We start from the raw sequence: 19341 nt of genomic DNA on the forward strand, positions 1-19341 counted from the left end.
AGCTGAACTGTGGAAACTTCGTCATGAAAAGAATAATGAAGTTCTTGAACTCCAGTGCCATCTGAAGAATTAAAAAATGAGATGTTGTGCTGTGGAAGAGCAGATTCAAACTTTAAAAGCATATAAGCAAGAAAAAGATTGAGGACCAACAGAGTGAATTAGAAAAGTTTAAGGAACAGTCAGTGGCTCAAGTGACGTTGTTAAGCTTGGATAAAGGTTTTACAGATAGACAATTGAACTCAACAGAGCAGTTGCTGAACTGAACACATATATTAATAAGCTTGGAAAACTAATCGGAGATAAAAGAGTGAACACACATTTGGGTGAAATTGTGGAAAAAAATTGGAAATGAAGGTTCCATTTTTCAAGCACTTACAAGAAGCACATGAACATGTGCAGAAAGCTGTGTCACCTCTCTTGAATGAACCAGAGAATGACTTGAGTAAAGCAGGATATAGATCAGCTGCAGATATGGGTGGAGAAATGGCAGATGGAGTTTAAGGTGGAGTGTGAGGTGCTGTACTTTGGGAGATCAAGTGTTAAGAGTAAGTATACAGTTAATGGCATGACCCTGAACAATATTGATGTACAAAGGGATCTTGGGGTTCAAGTCCATAGCTCCCTGAAAGTGGCCACACAAGAGTGGTAAAGAAGACGTTTGGTATGCTTGCCTTTGTTGGTCAGACAGGTTTATTTGGTAGCAAAAGCCACAATCTTTCGGAACCTTAAGCTCCTTCAGGTGAGTGGGAATTCCCACTCACCTGAAGAAGGAGCTTAAGGCTCCGAAAGCTTGTGGCTTTTGCTACCAAATAAACCTGTTGGACTTTAACCTGGTGTTATTAAACTTCTTACTTTGTTGGTCAGGGCATTGACTACAAGAGTCAGGATGTAATATTGCAGCTTTATAAAACTTTGTAAAGTTTATTTATTAGTCACAAGTAGAAATCATAGAAACCCTACAGTGCAGAAGGAGGCCATTTGGCCCATCGAGTCTGCACCGACCACAATCCCACCCAGGCCCTACCCCCACATATTTACCCACTAATCCCGCTAACCTACGCATCTGAGGACTCTAAGGGACAATTTTTAACCTGGCCAATCAACCTAACCCGCACATCTTTGGACTGTGGGAGGAAACCGGAGCACCCGGAGGAAACCCACGCAGACACGAGGAGAATGTATAGGCTTACATTAACTCTGCAATGAAGTTACTGTGAAAGTTCCCGCGTCACAACACTCCTGCGCCTGTTCGGGTACACTGAGGGAGAATTTAGCATGGTCAATGCACCTAACTAGCACGTCTTTTGGACTGTGGGAGCAAACCGAAACACCCGGAGGAAATCCACGCAAACATGGGGAGAACATGCAGACTGCGCACAGACAGTGACCCAAGCCAGGAAGCGAACCCAGGTCCCTGGCGCTGTGAGTCAGCAGTGCTAACCACTGTGCCACGTTTAGAGTATCGTGTTCAATTCTGGTCGCCACATTACGTGGAGATGCCGGCGTTGGACTGGGGTAAACACAGTAAGAAGTTTAACAACACCAGGTTAAAGTCCAACAGGTTTATTTGGTAGCAAAAGCCACACAAGCTTTCGAGGCTCTGAGCCCCTTCTTCAGGTGAGTGGGAATTCTGTTCACAAACAGAACTTATAAGACACAGACTCAATTTACATGAATAATGGTTGGAATGCGAATACTTACAACTAATCCAGTCTTTAAGAAACAAAACAATGGGAGTGGAGAGAGCATCAAGACAGGCTAAAAAGATGTGTATTGTCTCCAGACAAGACAGCCAGTGAAACTCTGCAGGTCCACGCAACTGTGGGAGTTACAAATAGTGTGACATAAATTCTGATTCTAGGATCGCATGATAAAGACTCAGGAGGAAAAAAGCAGAAATATTTATGTGAAATAGTGTGACATAAACCCAATATCCCGGTTGAGGCCGTCCTTGTGTGTGCGGAACCTGGCTATCAGTTTCTGCTCAGCGACTCTGCGCTGTCGTGTGTCGCGAAGGCCGCCTTGGAGAACGCTTACCCGAATATCAGAGGCCGAATGCCCGTGACCGCTGAAGTGCTCCCCAACAGGAAGAGAACAGTCTTGCCTGGTGATTGTCGAGCGGTGTTCATTCATCCGTTGTCGCAGCGTCTGCATAGTTTCCCCAATGTACAGGCACATTACAGGCAGGATGTGGAGGCTTTGGAGAGGGTGCAGGAGAGGTTTACCAGGATGCTGCCTGGATTAGAGGGTATGAGCTATAAGGAGAGGCTGGACAAACGAGGGTTGTTTTCTCTGGAATGGCGGAGGCTGAGGGGAGACCTGATAGAAATCTATAAAATTTTGAGAGGCATAGTTAGGGTTGATAGTCAGAATCTTTTTCCCAGAGTTGAAATGTCTAATACTGGGGTGCATGCACTTAAGCTGAGAGGGGAAAGTTCAAAGGAGATGTGAGGGGCAAGTTTTTTTTACACAGGGAGAATGGTAGGTGGCTGGAATGTGCTGCCAGGGGTGGTGATGTAGGAAGATAACGATAGGGGTGTTTAAGGGGCTTTTAGATAAGCATATGAATATGCAAGGAATAGAGGGATATGGACCAAGGGCTGGCAGAAAGGATTAGTTTAATTCAGCATAATTTTTGACACAACATCGTGGGCCGAAGGGCCTGTTCCTGTGCTAGACTGTTCCATGTTCCATTTTCTAAAGAGTGGAAAACTCTCTTATTCATCTGGTGTTGATCAAAATCATGAAACAAAAAATATCCTGTTGCGGAGAAAGTCAGTGAGGTAGATAATTTAGAAGCTGGCTGCCAATCTGACATAAACAGTTTCTGTGGAAAGCTTAAAGGCCCCATTGAAGGCAAGTTTCCTTAATGGAGGAGAAGAGGATGGAAAGCCCGATATACTTCCGTACTGAAGTTGAGAACCGTGAGCAACAGTCAGTTGTAGCATACAGCATGACTGAAGTGCATCCATACGTGAAGAGGGGAAAACCGCCAGATTACTGATTTGCGGTTACACAAGAAAGGTCGAAAACCGGCGGTACAAAATAGAAATACACACTGGTCAAGGTGTTGCCAAAGAAAAATTTAGTGTAACTTATTATCTTTGGTTGACCATAAAAAGATTAAAGGAAAAAAACATGTAATTATTGACATTCCATTCAGAGTTTAAAGAAACGGTGCAGAAAAATGGCAGGTTCTGAATTATGAGACTCTCTGATGTTTAAATCCTGCTAATCTTACTTGTTACATGTACTGGCTTTTGTTTTGGTTAAACCATTGCACCTTTATCACAAGATATGTATAATTGTGGAAGAAAATGAAAAGTTTACCTGCAAAGTATGTAATACGCTATTTGTTAGAAGTGTATGATATTAAGTACTTCCTGTAAACAAATTGCAAAGAAACCTTCACTGTGGTGAAGTTTTCTTCCAAGGGAAAAAGGTGCTATGAAATCCGACTTACCTTAAAGTCAAGAGCAGAAGCCAGGAACTCCAACTCCTTGGCAGATCTCGGAGTTTCTGTGCATGTGAAGCTTGGGGGCGGGCTGCACATGCACAATTCAGCATTTTAAGTTCCTCGGGCTGGGGGTGGGCCCAACATGCCTTTGCAGAAAAGAGAAAGATGGTATGAAAACCCATGTTGGAAAGTTAAATGCGTGGGGTTACAGGGATAGGGCCTGGGTGGGATTATTGTCCGTGCACTGTAGGGATTCTGTGATTCTATGTGACTAGGAGTGGAGTGCTATTGCACACAAGTGCCCCAGGCAGGTGACAGGGAAAGCTCCCACAGGGAGAGTCTCAGACAGGGGACAAGGACAGGAAGAGGTCCAAGTTAAGTTCAAAAAAGAGGAGCAGAGAAAGAGGTCCTAAACAGGAAAAGGGTTGCAGTTAGCAGAGTTCAAGTGAAAAGGGCTTAAGAGAAACCCTGCCAATTGAAGAGGGCAGCAGAATGTTGGTGACTCCATGGTGCTGGCTGTTGAGTGAAGGTACCCTTTTGGAGCAGTAGTGAAGAGCTGAAGATGTGCTTGTGAGTTGGTGCTTGAATGCATACTCAAGAATTCAGGGGAATGGAATCTTGGGAGACGAGATTGAAACCCTGCGAGGTGGGCCATTGTTGAGGCCATCTGAGTTGGAGTGCCTTTTGTCGAGGATTCCCAAGTGATATATTTGAATGTGAAGATTGGGATCCATTGTGAGAGACAAAGGTGGAATTTTCCAGTCCCGTCCACCTCAGGAGTCATAGTGGGTGGGACACGTCCCGGGGAGGATTTTCTGGCCTTGGGGCGAACGCAACCAGAAAATCTTGCCCACAGATTTCCAATGATGTTGGTTGACTCACTGGGGGTTTTCCCGTCCTGTCCGCCATGGGAATCGTAGCAGGCAAGGGGGAGGGGGGTAGGGGGATGTGGACCATGCAAAGGTCTGGTGACCTCAGGCGGGATTATTTGGTTTTGGGGCGAGCGTGGCCAGAAAATCCCACCCACAGTGTTTACTGACATCGGGTGTATGTTGTTGCGAAATCTGCCATTTGTGGTATTGTGTGGTGGTTGACCACAGTTTGTCTGTTATTTCACATGTGCCTCATATCAACCTCGAATGTTAGAATATAAGATAGTTGTTGTAAAACGTTTTATCTTTCTTATGTTGTATCGTAAAGTTAATTTTGTTTGTTCAGAACCTGTGAAGTTTTATGTCTTTATTCTCTAAGCAAGTATATTGAATCTCAAACTTTGCCTACTTCAAACAAAATGTTGTTGGTCCCTAACCAGATTTTACCAAAAACATGGGGGCCTGGTCTGGCATTATAACATGAGGAACAGAAGCTGAAAGATTGCCGAGTTCAAAGCTGGCGGAATAATCTACAGAAGGGCTCACAATGTCTTGTTACCGAAGAAAGTATTTGGAAGAGAGTAACTTGGAAGTATTGCAAAGTAACCAGAACAAGACAAGAGATGCTAAATAAAAGTTATACCTTTGAGAATAACTGGAGCTGAGTAGATTTTTCCAGGTAACTGTGGCATTTTTATGGTGGTCCCTAAAGAAATAAATAACTTTTAATATTGATGTGCCGAATAAGAAGGAAATAAGAAATAGACATGAGTTCATAACACGTGTAGTTGTAGCTATAGAGTTCACTTACTCATATTTGCTTTGTTTAATTTATTCTCTCAACAACAAAGTTTGCATTTAGTTAAAAAGGGAAATCTGTGGCATAGTTCTGTTGGTTAACATGAAATGTTAAGATTTCTATTTAAACATTGACGCGCCCTAACCAGATTTTAACAAATATAACACACCACTTTCACTGTAATTCTCTTATATACCCCACACTGTTCTCTTCAAAAGTTGCTAATATATGCCACAACCCTCTCGATGACACGATCTGATATATCACACACCCTTCCCTGATATGTGCCCACTTTCAGCAGATCATCTGATGTACACCCACACCTCAATGTAACACTTTAAAATTTTGCATATTTCCCCACTTGGAACATTCTCTGTTATAATCCCAACACCCAAAATAACATTCACTGATATCCCACACATTGCTCCCAGCTGTACTCACAAGCTTCTTCCTAGTTTTCGCTGACAATCTGACATTGCTCCCTCTGATGTCGACATGATGAGATGAAGTAAGGTGAGAAGGCACTCACGACTGAATACCGATATACAAAAAACATCTGAGCAAGACAGCAGCAAAGATCAGAACACACAACAACCCCCTCAGCAAACTTGCTGGCTCTTCATGAGGTGCAGATGCTCAAATCTTAAGGACATCAGTTCTTGCTATCATCTACTTGACTGCAGAGTACTTTGCACCAATATGGTACAACTTATCTCACACCAGTCTTGTAGATACCCAGCTCAAGATAATAATGCGCATCATCTCAGGTACCCTCCGATCAACTTAATTGCCCTGGCTCCTCGCCCTGAGCAACATCACGTCCCCTCACACAGGAGGGAAATTGGGACAAGAAAGTTCCTGGAGAAGGTTTACATTAATCTAAACCTGCCACTCCACAGGGGCCTTACCAATCCATCTGCTGCTTGCCCCCCGTCACACCAGCCTATATGGCTAAGGCCATCGTGTACAAGTGTGGTCTTGCAGGGAATTCAGACTGCAGCTGTGGCGCACCCCAATCAATGGCTTACATTGAGGACTGTCCCTAATGATATTCAGTTGAGAGATCAGAGAACTCCATTTAACCACTGTGATAACTGTTGCCTGGCTGTGCTTCAAGTTTTTAAGTATCCAGATCACCAACAACCTGTCCTGGTCCCTCCATGCAGACACTATAGCCACCAACACCTCTACTTTCTCAGACTAAGGAAATTTTGCATGCTCCCTATGACTTTCACCAACTTCTACAGATGTACCACAGAAAGCAATCTTTCCGGTTGTATCACAGCTTGGTATGGCTCCTGCTCTGCCCAAGACCGCAAGAAACTACAAAGGGTCATGAACGAAGCCCAGGTCCATCACGCCAACCAGGCTCCCATCCATTGACTCCGTCTGCACTTCCCACTGCCTCGGAAAAGCAGCCAGCATAATTAAGAACCCCACGCACCCCAGACATTCTCTCTTCCACCTTCTTCCATCGGGAAAAAGATACAAAAGCCTGAGATCACGTACCAACCGACTCAAGAACAGCTTCTTCCCTGCTGCCATCAGACTTTTGAATGGACCTACCTCAAATTAATTTGATCTTTCTCTACACCACAAGGGAATACCAAAATAAATACTTCTTAAAATGTTACGATAGTTTCCGACTCAAGCATCCTTTCAGGCAGTGAGTTCTAGACCCCCACCACCCTCTGAGTGAAAATATCTCTCCTCAATTCCCCACTTAGCCTGCGATCTCTTACCTTATATCTATGCCCCCAGTTATTGACCGTTCTGCTAATGAAAAAAGTGTCTTCTTATCCATCCTATATATGCCCCTCATAATCTGAGACACCTCCTTCAGCTTCCATTTCAACCTTCACTGCTCCAAGGAAAACAGCCCCCGTCTTTCCAATCTCTCCTGATAGCTCAGACCTTCCAGCCCAGATAGCATCCTGGTAAATCTACACTGCACCCTCTCCAGTGCAATCGATCCTTCCTATGAAGTATGAATGCAGATGCAAATTATTTTCTTGATGGTAGGTTTATTTACAGAATGCAGCATTATAGATTTCTGTCTCCCACCTACCCAAAACAGGAGCACAATTAGACAAAAATTGACTCTGACACAAATGCTGACCACTCTTTCCTATCCTGGTTTAGCCAGAGTGTCTTTTGTAGCTTTTGCCGAAAGTACACAAATATCATTCAAATCTAAATGAACACCTCATCATATACAGTAGGATTGTTTACAAGAAGATTTTTCTATTAGAGGGAGCTGGCATCTGTCGGTATACAGTCTTCCCTGTATGAAGCCCAGAACTGTGATAGTGACTGGGAAACAGATCAGAGAGTCTGTGCAGAAGTTAAGAGAGTTGAGATAGAGTTCCCATGCAACAGGAATGAATGGCGATGAGTTTGACCTTTTTGAGAAGCTATATAATGGAATTGAATAGGAGTATTAGTTCTGTAAAATAGATCCAACCCTCAGGAAGTCAATGAGAAATATTGCATTCCCTCTTATTGACACAGCTCTGAGGGGCTGAATGGGACAGTTTCACCACTTTACTAAACCCAACAATATAATTTCACAATTCACATTCACTCAGTCCGTGAGGCCAAATGATAAATGTTCACTTGTGCTCACAGAGCAGGTCCTTAGGACTCAGTTAGATAGGGCTATATTCTCCTGCAGAACTGTTGTCGATATGTGAAATTCAGCATTCTCTGGCATGGTTATTTCTGACCACAGTGGGCACAGGCACTTGTCATAATGTTGATGTGAGATGAATGGCTGAATAATGCAACTATTTACTCATTTTGGAACTGTCCATGTTAGAAGGCTTGTTTGTGTAGAGTGTGACCTGTGGGAATTCTCCCTCATTCATGCCTTTCTATATCTATAAAAACCTGTGGCAAAAAGTGAAACATTTCAAAGTAATTCATGGAGAAGATGCTCGGACCTTAAACGTGGAACCAGTTGACAATAACTGGGGAGGCGATGGCCGAGTGGTATTATCACTAGATTTTTAATCCAGAAACTCAATTGATATTCTGGGGACCCGGGTTTGAATCCCGCCACAGCAGATAGTGGAATCTGAATTCAATAAAAGAAATCTGGAATTAGCAATACACAGGTGACCATTATCGATTGTCAGAAAAACCCATCTGGTTCACTGATGTCCTTTAGGGAAGGGAATCCGCCACCTTTACCTGATCTGGCCTACATGTGATTCCAGAGCCGCAGCAGCGTGGTTGCTGCTCAACTGCCCTCCAAGGGCAACGAGAGATGGGCAGTAAATGCTGGCCAGCCAGTGACGCCCATGTCCCACGAATGAATAAAAATAAAACTGGCTACTGATTGATTGATTATTTTTTCCAGTGGTGTTTCTGCATAGAGTTTCCAGTTCCCACAATGCCTAAAAACTAACTCCTATTCTCTTGTGGAGCTTGTTGGGGCCTAGTCGTGTGGCGCCTGTGCGTTCCCCATGGCAGCTCCTACCGGGCATGAAAACAGTTTTAAAGAATCATCGAATGGTTAATTCCCAGTGTCAGCAAAAGGTGGCGTTGAGATACCTGCCATCATTTCCAGACAGAGCTAAGTGACAGGTTGAGGTGGCACATAAGTGCAATTGTCACAGGCAGATATCTGGGAATCAGTCACAGGCATTTTTAAATGAATTTCAGACACAGCGTCTCTAAGTGACAATTTAACTCATCTGGAACGTCAAAGTGACATGTAGCGATATCTGAGAGTCATTTTCAAATTTCTGGCAATAAATATCTTTCAATACAGAACTTCCAATGCACAACTCTACCATTTCTGGCAAACTACTTTCAAACAGATCAGCAGAACCCTTACGACTTAAGGCATTCATTTAGATATTTTTCAGTATTTCCTGAAATGCCCCTTTTATTCTGGGAATGGTACTGATAACTATGATGAGGCAATTTAATAAACTTCACCAGATATTTTATACAGGTAGAAGCGAGCAGATTCAGCATATGAATACATTGTACAACACCAGATCCTTTCCCATTTGCTGCGTTTGTATGGAATGCAAATATACCAGACCCTTTCTCGCTGTGTGAAATTCAATTGATCAACCCCTTTCCTATTTACCACCCTTATATAGAATTCCAATAGATCAAATTCCTCCTATTCAATTCCATTATATAGCTTCTCAAAAAGGTCAAACTCATCGCCATTCATTCCTGTTGCATGGGAACTCTATCTCAACTCTCTTAACTTCTGCACAGACTCTCTGATCTGTTTCCCAGTCACTATCACAGTTCTGGGCTTCATACAGGGAAGACTGTATACCGACAGATGCCAGCTCCCTCTAATAGAAAAATCTTCCTGTAAACAATCCTACTGTATATGATGAGGTGTTCATTTAGATTTGAATGATATTTGTGTACTTTCAAGGCAAAAGCTACAAATATTCCTGGGATGGCAGGTCTGTCATATGAGGAGAGATTAAATTGGTTAGGATTATATTCACTGGAGTTTAGAAGAGTGAGAGGGGATCTCATAGAAACGTATAAAATTCTAACCGGGTTAGACAGGTTAGGTTCGGAAAGAATGTTCCCTATGGTGGGGGAGCCCAGAACTAGCGGTCATCGCTTGAGGGTAAGGGGTAAACCTTTTAGAACTGAGGTGAGTAGAAATTTCTTCACCCAGAGAGTGGTGAATGTGTGGATTCACTATCACAGAAAGTAGTTGAGGCCAAAACATCTGATTTCAAGAAAGAAGCTCTTAGGGCTAAAGGGATCATGGGATATGGGGGAAAGAGGGGAATCAGGATATTGAATTTGATGATCAGCCATGATCATAATGAATGGCGGAGCAGGCTTGAAGGCCTGAATGGCCTACTCCTACTTCTAGTTTCTATGTTTCTATTGGTAAGAACATGAGAACATAAGAACATAAGAACTAGGAGCAGGAGTAGGCCATCTGGCCCCTCGAGCCTGCTCCGCCATTCAATAAGATCATGGCTGTTCTTTTTGTGGACTCAGCTCCACTTGCCCGCTCGCTCACCATAACCCATAATTCCTTTACTGTTCAAAAATTTATCTATCCTTGCCTCCACATTCCCTGGTGTCAATATGGGTGTGAGTGACAAATTTCAAATTAATTTGTGGAGATTAAGACCCCCACACCTCAAGCACGCACACCTCCAGTTGACAATAATTGGCTGCATACTGTTTGCTCCCCAGCAGAGTTTTGCATGCATTTTCTGGTTCCTACATTGCACTGAGTGCAGTCTCAATATCCAGCCAAAACTGAAACCATGAAAAAAACTCGTGCCATGTTTTCTCCTCTCTTTAGAATCCATTGACTCTATCTAGGGTTCAGTTCCACAGGTGGCAGCCTTCCTCGACATAGGCAAGGTGATCATATACTACCACCCTTCCAGCTTTGACCCATGTTATGTAAGTTATGTAAGTTTGCCACAGTGCTGGCTGAGCACCCCCTCTTATTAACCTCTTATATCTTGGATATGGCAGATGGTGTTACAGCCAGATAACCTTTCACTAGCTCTTCCCATTTATTCCCTTGGTGACCAGCACTAATGGATGCTGACTTGCCTATATTAGTGATAGGGTGCTTGTGATATCAACGAGTCTTCAAATGGGGCTCGAATTCAGGGCTTTCCCATTCAGAGAAAGGAGAGCTACCCTCTGAGCCATTCAAACTCAACTGGTCATTTCTCATAACTGAGCATAAACAGCATCCTATTGAACTGTGAGGTGCATCACAGCCCAACTTATTTGCACCTGTGTCTCAGCTGATGGTACTCTTGCCTCTGAATCATACGTTTCTGGATTCAACTCTCATTCCAGGAGTAGACTACAAATGTTAAAGAAGACACTGCAATACTGAGAGTGTGCTGCACTGTCAGAGGGCCAGTACTGAGAGAGTGCTGCACTGTCAGAGGGTCAGTACTGAGGGAGTGCCGTACTGTCAGAGGGTCAGTACTGAGGGAGTGCCGCACTGTCAGAGGGTCAGTACTGAGGGAGTGCCGTACTGTCAGAGGGTCAGTACTGAGGGAGTGCGGCACTGTCAGAGGGTCAGTAATGAGGGAGTGCTGCACTGTCAGAGGGTCAGTACTGAGGGAGTGCCGCACGATCGGAGAGTCAATACTGAGGGAGTGCCGCACTGTCAGAGGGTCAGTACTGAGGGAGTGCCGTACTGCCAGAGGGTCAGTACTGAGGGAGTGCGGCACTGTCAGAGGGTCAGTACTGAGGGAGTGCCGCACGATCGGAGAGTCAATACTGAGGGAGTGCTGCACTGTCAGAGGATCAGTAATGAGAGAATGCTGCACTGTCAGAGGGTCAGTACTGAGGGAGTGCTGCACTGTCAGAGGTTCAGGACTGAAAGAATGCCGCACTCTCTGCAGGCAGAGAGGGGAGCGATTTTGGAGAGGAGAGCTGGAAGGTAAGCTGAGTTTATTTTAACTTACTTTTTCGGAGCTTATTTTTTTTCAGAGCAGCAGGAAACCGGAAGTCGGCCGTGGGGAGACCTGGCTAATTTTGTTTTACCCAATAAACTTGAACAGTGAGGAAACCGAGACACTACACGTAAAATGTCTCCCACCCTCCCTCCTCCTCTAACCTTAAAAAAAGACTCGGTATGAGAACAGGTAAGCTTTTCTTTTTCTTTTCTAACTCTTATTATCTTGTTGGGCGTTTGGGTGAAGAGGATGGCAGTTAGGGCAGCACAATGCTCCTCTTGCAGGATGTGGGAGTTAATGGTAAGGGGCACCATTAGTAACCCTGCTGACTTCACCTGTGGGAGGTGCACCCAGCTCCAGCTCCTCACAGACCGCCTTAGGGAATTGGAGCTGGAACTGGATGAACTTCGGATCATTCGGGAGCCAGAGGGGGTGATAGATAGCAGTTATCGGGAAGTGGTAACACCTAAAAATGAAGCTAGCTGGGAGACAGTCAGGAGAGGGGAGGGGAGGAAGCAGTCAGTGCAGGGATCCCCTGTTGTTGTTCCCCTCCAAAATAAGTATACCACTTTGGATACTGTGGGGGGGGGGATGACCTTCCAGGGGTAAGCCACGGTGACCAGGTCTCTGACACGGAGTCAGGCCCTGTGGCTCAGAAGGGAAAGGGGGAGAATAGGAGAGCAGTAGTAGTGGGGGACTCAATAGTTAGAGGCACAGACAGGCGTTTCTGTGGGCACGAACGAGACTCCAGGATGGTAATCTGCCTCCCGGATGCGAGGGTCCGGGATGTCTCTGAGCGGGTAGAAAGCATCCTAAAAGGGGCGGGTAATCAGACAGACGTCATTGTCCACATTGGTACAAATGACGTAGGCAGAAAGAGCAGGGAGGTCCTGCAAGAGCAATTTAGGGAGTTGGGTAGAAGACTAAAAAGCCGGACCTCTAGGGTAGCAATCTCTGGATTACTCCCCGTGCCACGTGCTAGTGAGGCTTGGAAAAGGGAGATTGTGCAGCTGAGCACGTGGCTAAAGAACTGGTGCAGGAGGGAGGGTTTCAGATTCGTGGATCACTGGGAAGTCTTCCAGGGAGGATGGGACCTGTACAAGAAGGACGGGTTACACCTGAACTGGAGGGGCACCAATATCCTGGCTGGGAAGTTTGCTAGTGTGGTTTGGGTGAGTTTAAACTAATGTGGCAGGGGGGTGGGGATCAGAACAATAGGTCAACAAGCATAGAGACTGGGGACGAGCATGGGGCCAAGACAAGGCTACCTAAGAGGAAGAACAATCTGGGGGAGGATGAACTCAGTGGGCCTTGAGGTCTGGGGTGCATCTGCTTCAATGCAAGGAGCGTAACGGGCAAGACAGATGAACTTAGAGCCTTAATGCTTGCGCTGAACTTGGATGTGGTTGCAGTGACGGAGACTTGGTTGAAAGGACAGGACTGGCAGCTGAATATTCTGGGGTATAAGTGTTTTAGGCGAGACAGAGGAGGGGCTAGAAGAGGTGGGAGAGTAGCAATGCTGGTTAGGGAGCATAGTACAGCGGTACAGAGGGTGGACAATTTAGAAGGATCATGTAATGAGACACTGTGGGTCGAGTTCAGAAACAGGAAGGGCACAGTCACTATGCTGGGGGTATACTACAGGCCTCCCAACAGCCCACGGGAAGTTGAGGAACAGAATGTAAGGAGATTCTGGACAGGTGCAGAAAAAATAGGGTTGTTGTAGTGGGAGACTTTAATTTCCCTTATATAGATTGGAAATTCCTTAGGGCTGGGGGTCCGGACGGGGAGGAATTTGTAAAATGTGTCCAGGAAGGTTCTTTGGAACAATATGTTGATAGTCCAACTAGAGAGGGGGCTATACTGGACCTAGTACTGGGGAATGAGCCTGGTCAGGTCATCAAAGTTTCAGTGGGGGAACATGTGGCGAACAGTGACCACAATTCTGTAAACTTTCAGATAGCCATGGAAAAGGATGAGTGTTGTCCTATGGGTAAGGTACTGAATTGGGGGAAGGCTAATCACAGCCGGATTAGGCAGGATTTGGTGGCTGTTGTTTGGGAGAGGCTGTTCGAGGGTAAATCAACATCTGGCATGTGGGAGTCTTTTAAGGAGCAGTTGATAGGAGTGCAGGACAGGCATGTGCCTGTAAAAAGGAAGGACAGGAAAGGTAGGATTCGAGAGCCGTGGATAACCAGAGAAATTGTGGGTCTAATCAAGAAGAAAAAAGAGGCATACATAAGGATCGGGCAGCTAAAAACAGATGAAGCACTGGAGGAATACAGAGAAAGTAGAAAAGAACTCAAACAGGAAGTTAGAAGGGCAAAAAGGGGTCACGAAATGTCCTTGGCAGACAGGATTAAGGAGAATCCCAAGGCATTTTATACATACGTTAGGAACAAGAGGGTTGTCAGAGAAAGAGTTGGACCTTTCAAGAACAAAGGAGGGGAGTTATGCTTAGAACCCAAGGAAGTAGGTGAGATCCTAAATGAATACTTTGCATCAGTATTCACAAAGGAGAGGGACACGTTGATTGGTAGTGTTTCAGAGGGATGTAGACCCGTTAGAACAAATCGCAATTACAAGGAAGGAAGTGGTAGGTGTTTTAGGAAACAATAAGGTAGACAAATCCCCAGGGCCAGATGGCATCTGTCCTAGATTACTGAGAGAGACAAGAGATGAAATTGCTGGGCCTCTAACAGAAATCTTTGTTTCTTCATTGGACACAGGTGAGGTCCCAGAGGATTGGAGGATAGTAAATGTGGTCCCATTATTTAAGAAGGGTAGCAAGGATAACTCGGGTAATTATAGGCCAGTGAGCTTGACGTCCGTGGTAGGGAAATTGTTGGAGAAGATTCTTAGAGATAGGATCTATACACATTTAGAACTGAATGATCTCATTAGCGATAGACAACATGGTTTTGTACGAGGGAGGTCATGCCTCACAAATTTGGTTGAGTTTTTTGAGGAGGTGACAAAAATGATTGACGAGGGAAGGGCCGTGGATGTCGTCTACAATGGATTTTAGTAAAGCATTTGACAAGGTCCCTCATGGCAGGCTGGTGCAAAAGGTTAAATCGCACAGGATCAAAGGTGAACTAGCTAGATGGGTACAGAACTGGCTTGGCCATAGAAGACAGAGGGTTGCAGTGGAGGGGTCTTTTTCTGATTGGAGGTCTGTGACTAATGGTGTTCCGCAGGGCCCTGTACTGGGACCTCTGCTGTTAGTGATATATATAAATGATTTGGAAGAAGATGTAGCTGGTCTGATTAGTAAGTTTGAGGACGACACAAAGATTGCTGGAGTTGCGGATAGTGATGAACATTGTCAGAGAATACAGCAGGATATAGATAGGCTGGAACATTGGGCGGAGAAATGGCAGATGGAATTTAATCCAGATAAATGTGAAGTGATGCATTTTGGTAGATCTAATGCAGGGGAGAGCTATAGAATAAATGGCAGAACCATCAGGAGTATAGACACACAGAGGGATGTGGGTGTGCAAGTCCACAGATCCTTAAAGGTGGCAGCACAGGTGGTGAAGAAGGCATATGGCATGCTTGCCTTTATTGGACGGGGCATAGAGTATAAAAGTTGGCATATGATGTTGCAGTTATATAGAATGTTTGGAATACTGCGTCCAGTTCTGGTCGCCACACTACCAGAAGGACGTGGAGGCTTTGGAGAGAGTGCAGAAAAGGTTTACCAGGATGTTGCATGGTATGGAGGGTATTAGCTATGAGGAGAGATTGAGTAAACTAGGGTTATTCTCCCTGGAAAGACGGAGGTTGAGGGGCGACCTAATAGAAGTTTATAAAATTATGAAGGGCATAGATAGGGTGAACAGTTGGAAGCTTTTTCCCAGGTCAGAAATGACAAACACAAGGGGTCACAAGTTCAAGGTAAGGGAGGCAAGGTTCAATACAGATATACGGGGGATTTATTTCACACAGAGGGTGGTGGGGGCCTGGAATGCACTGCCAAGCAAGGTGGAGGTTGAGGCAGACAAGCTAGGATCATTTAAGACTTATCTAGATAGCCACATGAACAGACTGGGAATAGAGAGATACAAATGGATGGTCTCGTTAGGAACACATGATCGGTGCAGGCTTGGAGGGCCGAAGGGCCTGTTCCTGTGCTGTATTGTTCATTGTTCTTTGTTCTTTGTAAGAGGGTCAGTAATGATGGAGTGCTGCACCGTCAGAGGGATGGTACTGAGGGAGTGCTGCACTGTAAGAGGAATGTAGTGAGAGAGTGCTGCACTGTCAGAGGAATGGTACTGCGAGAGTGCCACACTGTCAGAGGGATGGCACTGAGAGAGTGCTGCACTGTCAGAGGGTCAGTAATGAGGGAGTGCTGCACCGTCAGAGGGATGGTACTGAGGGAGTGCTGCACTGTCAGAGGAATGGTACTGAGGGAGTGCTGCACTGTCAGAGGGTCAGTACTGAGGGAGTGCTGCACTGTCAGAGGAATGGTACTGAGGGAGTGCTGCACTGTCAGAGGAATGGTACTGAGGGAGTGCTGCACTGTCAGAGGGTCAGTACTGAGGGAGTGCCGCACTGTCAGAGGAATGGTACTGAGGGAGTGCTGCACTGTCAGAGGAATGGTACTGAGGGAGTGCTGCACTGTCAGAGGAATGGTACTGAGGGAGTGCTGCACTGTCAGAGGAATGGTACTGAGGGAGTGCTGCACTGTCAGAGGGTCAGTACTGAGGGAGTGCCGCATTATTGGAAGTGCTGTTCTTTTGGATGAGACATTAAACTGAGGCCCCGTTTGCCTGGACAGGTGGATATAAGGGCTGTCATGGCACGATTTCAAAGAGGAACAGGGAGTTGTCAATGGGGCCCTGGCCAATAACTATTCATGCTGTGGAGATGCCGGCTTTGGACTGGGGTAAGCACAGTAAGAAGTCTCACAACACCAGGTTAAAGTCCAACAGGTTTATTTGGTAGCAAATACCATAAGCTTTCGGAGCGCTGCCCCTTCGTCAGATGGAGTGAAAATCTGTTCTCCAACAGTGCACAGAGACACAGCATCAAGTTACAGAATACTAATTAGAATGCAAATCTCTACAGTCAGCCAGGTCTTAAAGGTACAGATAATGTGGGTGGAGGGAACATTAAACACAGGTTAAAGAGATGTGTATTGTCTCCAGACAGAACAGCTAGTAAGATTCTGCAAGATCAGGAGGCAAGCTGTGGGGGTTACTGATAATGTGACATAAATCCAACATCCCGGTTTAGGCCGTCCTCATGTGTGCGGAACGTGGCTATCAGTTTCTGCTCAGCGACTCTGCCTTGGATCTTCAGGTAAGCGTTCTCCAAGGCGGCCTTCACGACACACGACAGCGCAGAGTCGCTGAGCAGAAACTGATAGCCAAGTTCCGCACACATGAGGACGGCCTAAACCGGGATGTTGGATTTATGTCACATTATCAGTAACCCCCACAGCTTGCCTCCTGATCTTGCAGAATCTTACTAGCTGTTCTGTCTGGAGACAATACACATCTCTTTAACCTGTGTTTAATGTTCTCTCCACCCACATTATCTGTACCTTTAAGACCTGGCTGGCTGTAGAGATTTGCATTCTAATTAGTATTCTGTAACTTGATGCTGTGTCTCTGTGCACTGTTGGAGAACAGATTTTCACTCCATCTGATGAAGGGGCAGCGCTCCGAAAGCTTATGGTATTTGCTACCAAATAAACCTGTTGGACTTTAACCTGGTGTTGTGAGACTTCTTACTGCAATAACTATTCCTCAGTCAACATCACAAAAACAGATTATCTGATCATTATTATATTGCTGTTTGTGGAGTTTGTTGGGCGCATGTTAACCGTCACAGTTCCTACGTTACAAGAGTGACTACACTTCTGAAGTATTTCATTGGCTGGAAAGCACATTGAGACATCTGAAGGTCCTGGAAAGTGCTATCTAAATGCAAGTCTTTCCATTTCACCTTGAAGCAGGCCAACTAGATAGCTGTCTGCAGCTGGATGCTGGTTGATTTTTATCTCCAATATAGCCCAAGGGCACTAAGGTCAAATGTTGTATCTCTATCGATGCCTGAACAAGACCAATTAATTTCTCACGGAGATGGGGGATCAGGGACATTTCTCCACCTGCAGAACTTGGCGCTACACTGCCAAAAACATTTAATAACCCATTGGGAGCAGCATCTCACTCCAATCACCCGGCAGCAGAGCGTACTTAAGACGATAGGAAGTTCAAATCCAGACGTAATTATTTTATCATTTTACTGTGTGCTTGTAGACAAGGAGCGAATTCCTCTGAGGTCTGCAGTTCATTCAGCAATCGCGTCAGGGAATCGCGTGACGGTTGTTTTGGACCATGTGATTGGCAGAGGGTCAAATGATGGGAAAATCTTTAATTTGCTGAAACTTTTTTTTCTCAGACGAGTACAGACTCACTTCCAGCTGCGGAGCTAATTATTTCACTACCTTCCCAAGCTGACAAGTTATGTGTTAGCGATTACAGAAAAATGTTAAATGACAGGGGGCTGTTTGAAACATTCAAGTGCAATTAAGGACAATAATTTTTGTGTTAAAACACAACACAGATGAAATAATGCTGCAAAAATGAGAGCCAAGTCATTCAACAATTTTATTTTCTCCTAATTGTGGGCTTTCATTATGCTTCCCTTTTAAGGCAAACAAGGTTTTTGTGCAATGATCGGGTAATGGCCTCGGGCTATTCAGGAGTGCATTGAATAATTACATAGGGTTTACACCTTGTCATTACTCAAATAAGTCAAACACAATTACTATAAATCCAATTTCCTTGTCAGATTAGGAGTAATTTAAAATTATTAGCATTTTCATAATAGTACAAATAGTTTTGTGTTTGTTCCCTGGACTATTCACGCTGTCATCTTCGAGGAATAATTAAAAATGATGGTGTGCGGGTGTGTATCAAACCTACAATTTTAAAGCTTTCACTCCCATCAAATATTGCCCCCTCTTCCTTAATGGCAACATGTGCACGGGGCCCAGGAAGCGAGGACCAGGGACTACAGTGGGGACTATTCAATTGGCTTGGCAACTCCTGGGCTACTGAGTGGAATGATCGATCAGTGTTACTGTTCCAGCTCACTAGTCAGTGGTCCCTGCTGGAGATTGCATGTGTGTCAACCCTGGTGTAGATTGGAATTTAAAAAAAATATATTCTCTGATTTAATAGCTTGCTGACTCTCTGTCCTGGCCCACACATATAATGAATAGCCAATCGAATGAGTTACCACCTGTGTAAATATCCTTCAACCCCCTCGTGAAACAAGGAGGGAAAATTGGGGTAAGGGTAGAGAGGGGAAGCAGTGTAATGGTAACGGCACTACACTATTACCCAGTCAAGTTAATGCTCTGGGAACACAAATTCAAATTCTTTGGTGGAATTTAAAATCAGCTATTAAATTTGCAATTAAAGGCTAGTCTAATGGTGACTGTGAAACCATTGTCAATTGTTGCAAAGAATCACCTGGTTCGCGAATGTTTTTAGGCGTCCAGATCACCAACAACCTGTCCTGGTCCTCCCATGCCGCCACTATAGTTAAGAAGCCCACCAAGCCTCTACTTTCTCAGAAAACTAAGGAAATTTGGCATGTCAGCTATGACTCAAGACTAAGGAAATTTGGCATGTCAGCTATGACTCTCACCAACTTTTATAGATGCACCATAGAAAGCATTCTTTCTGGTTGTATCACAGCTTGGTATGGCTCCTGCTCTGCCCAAGATCACAAGAAATGACAAAAGTTTGTGTA

The sequence above is a fragment of the Mustelus asterias genome, chromosome 13 (assembly GCF_964213995.1).
Source record: "Mustelus asterias chromosome 13, sMusAst1.hap1.1, whole genome shotgun sequence".
NCBI lineage: Eukaryota > Metazoa > Chordata > Chondrichthyes > Carcharhiniformes > Triakidae > Mustelus > Mustelus asterias.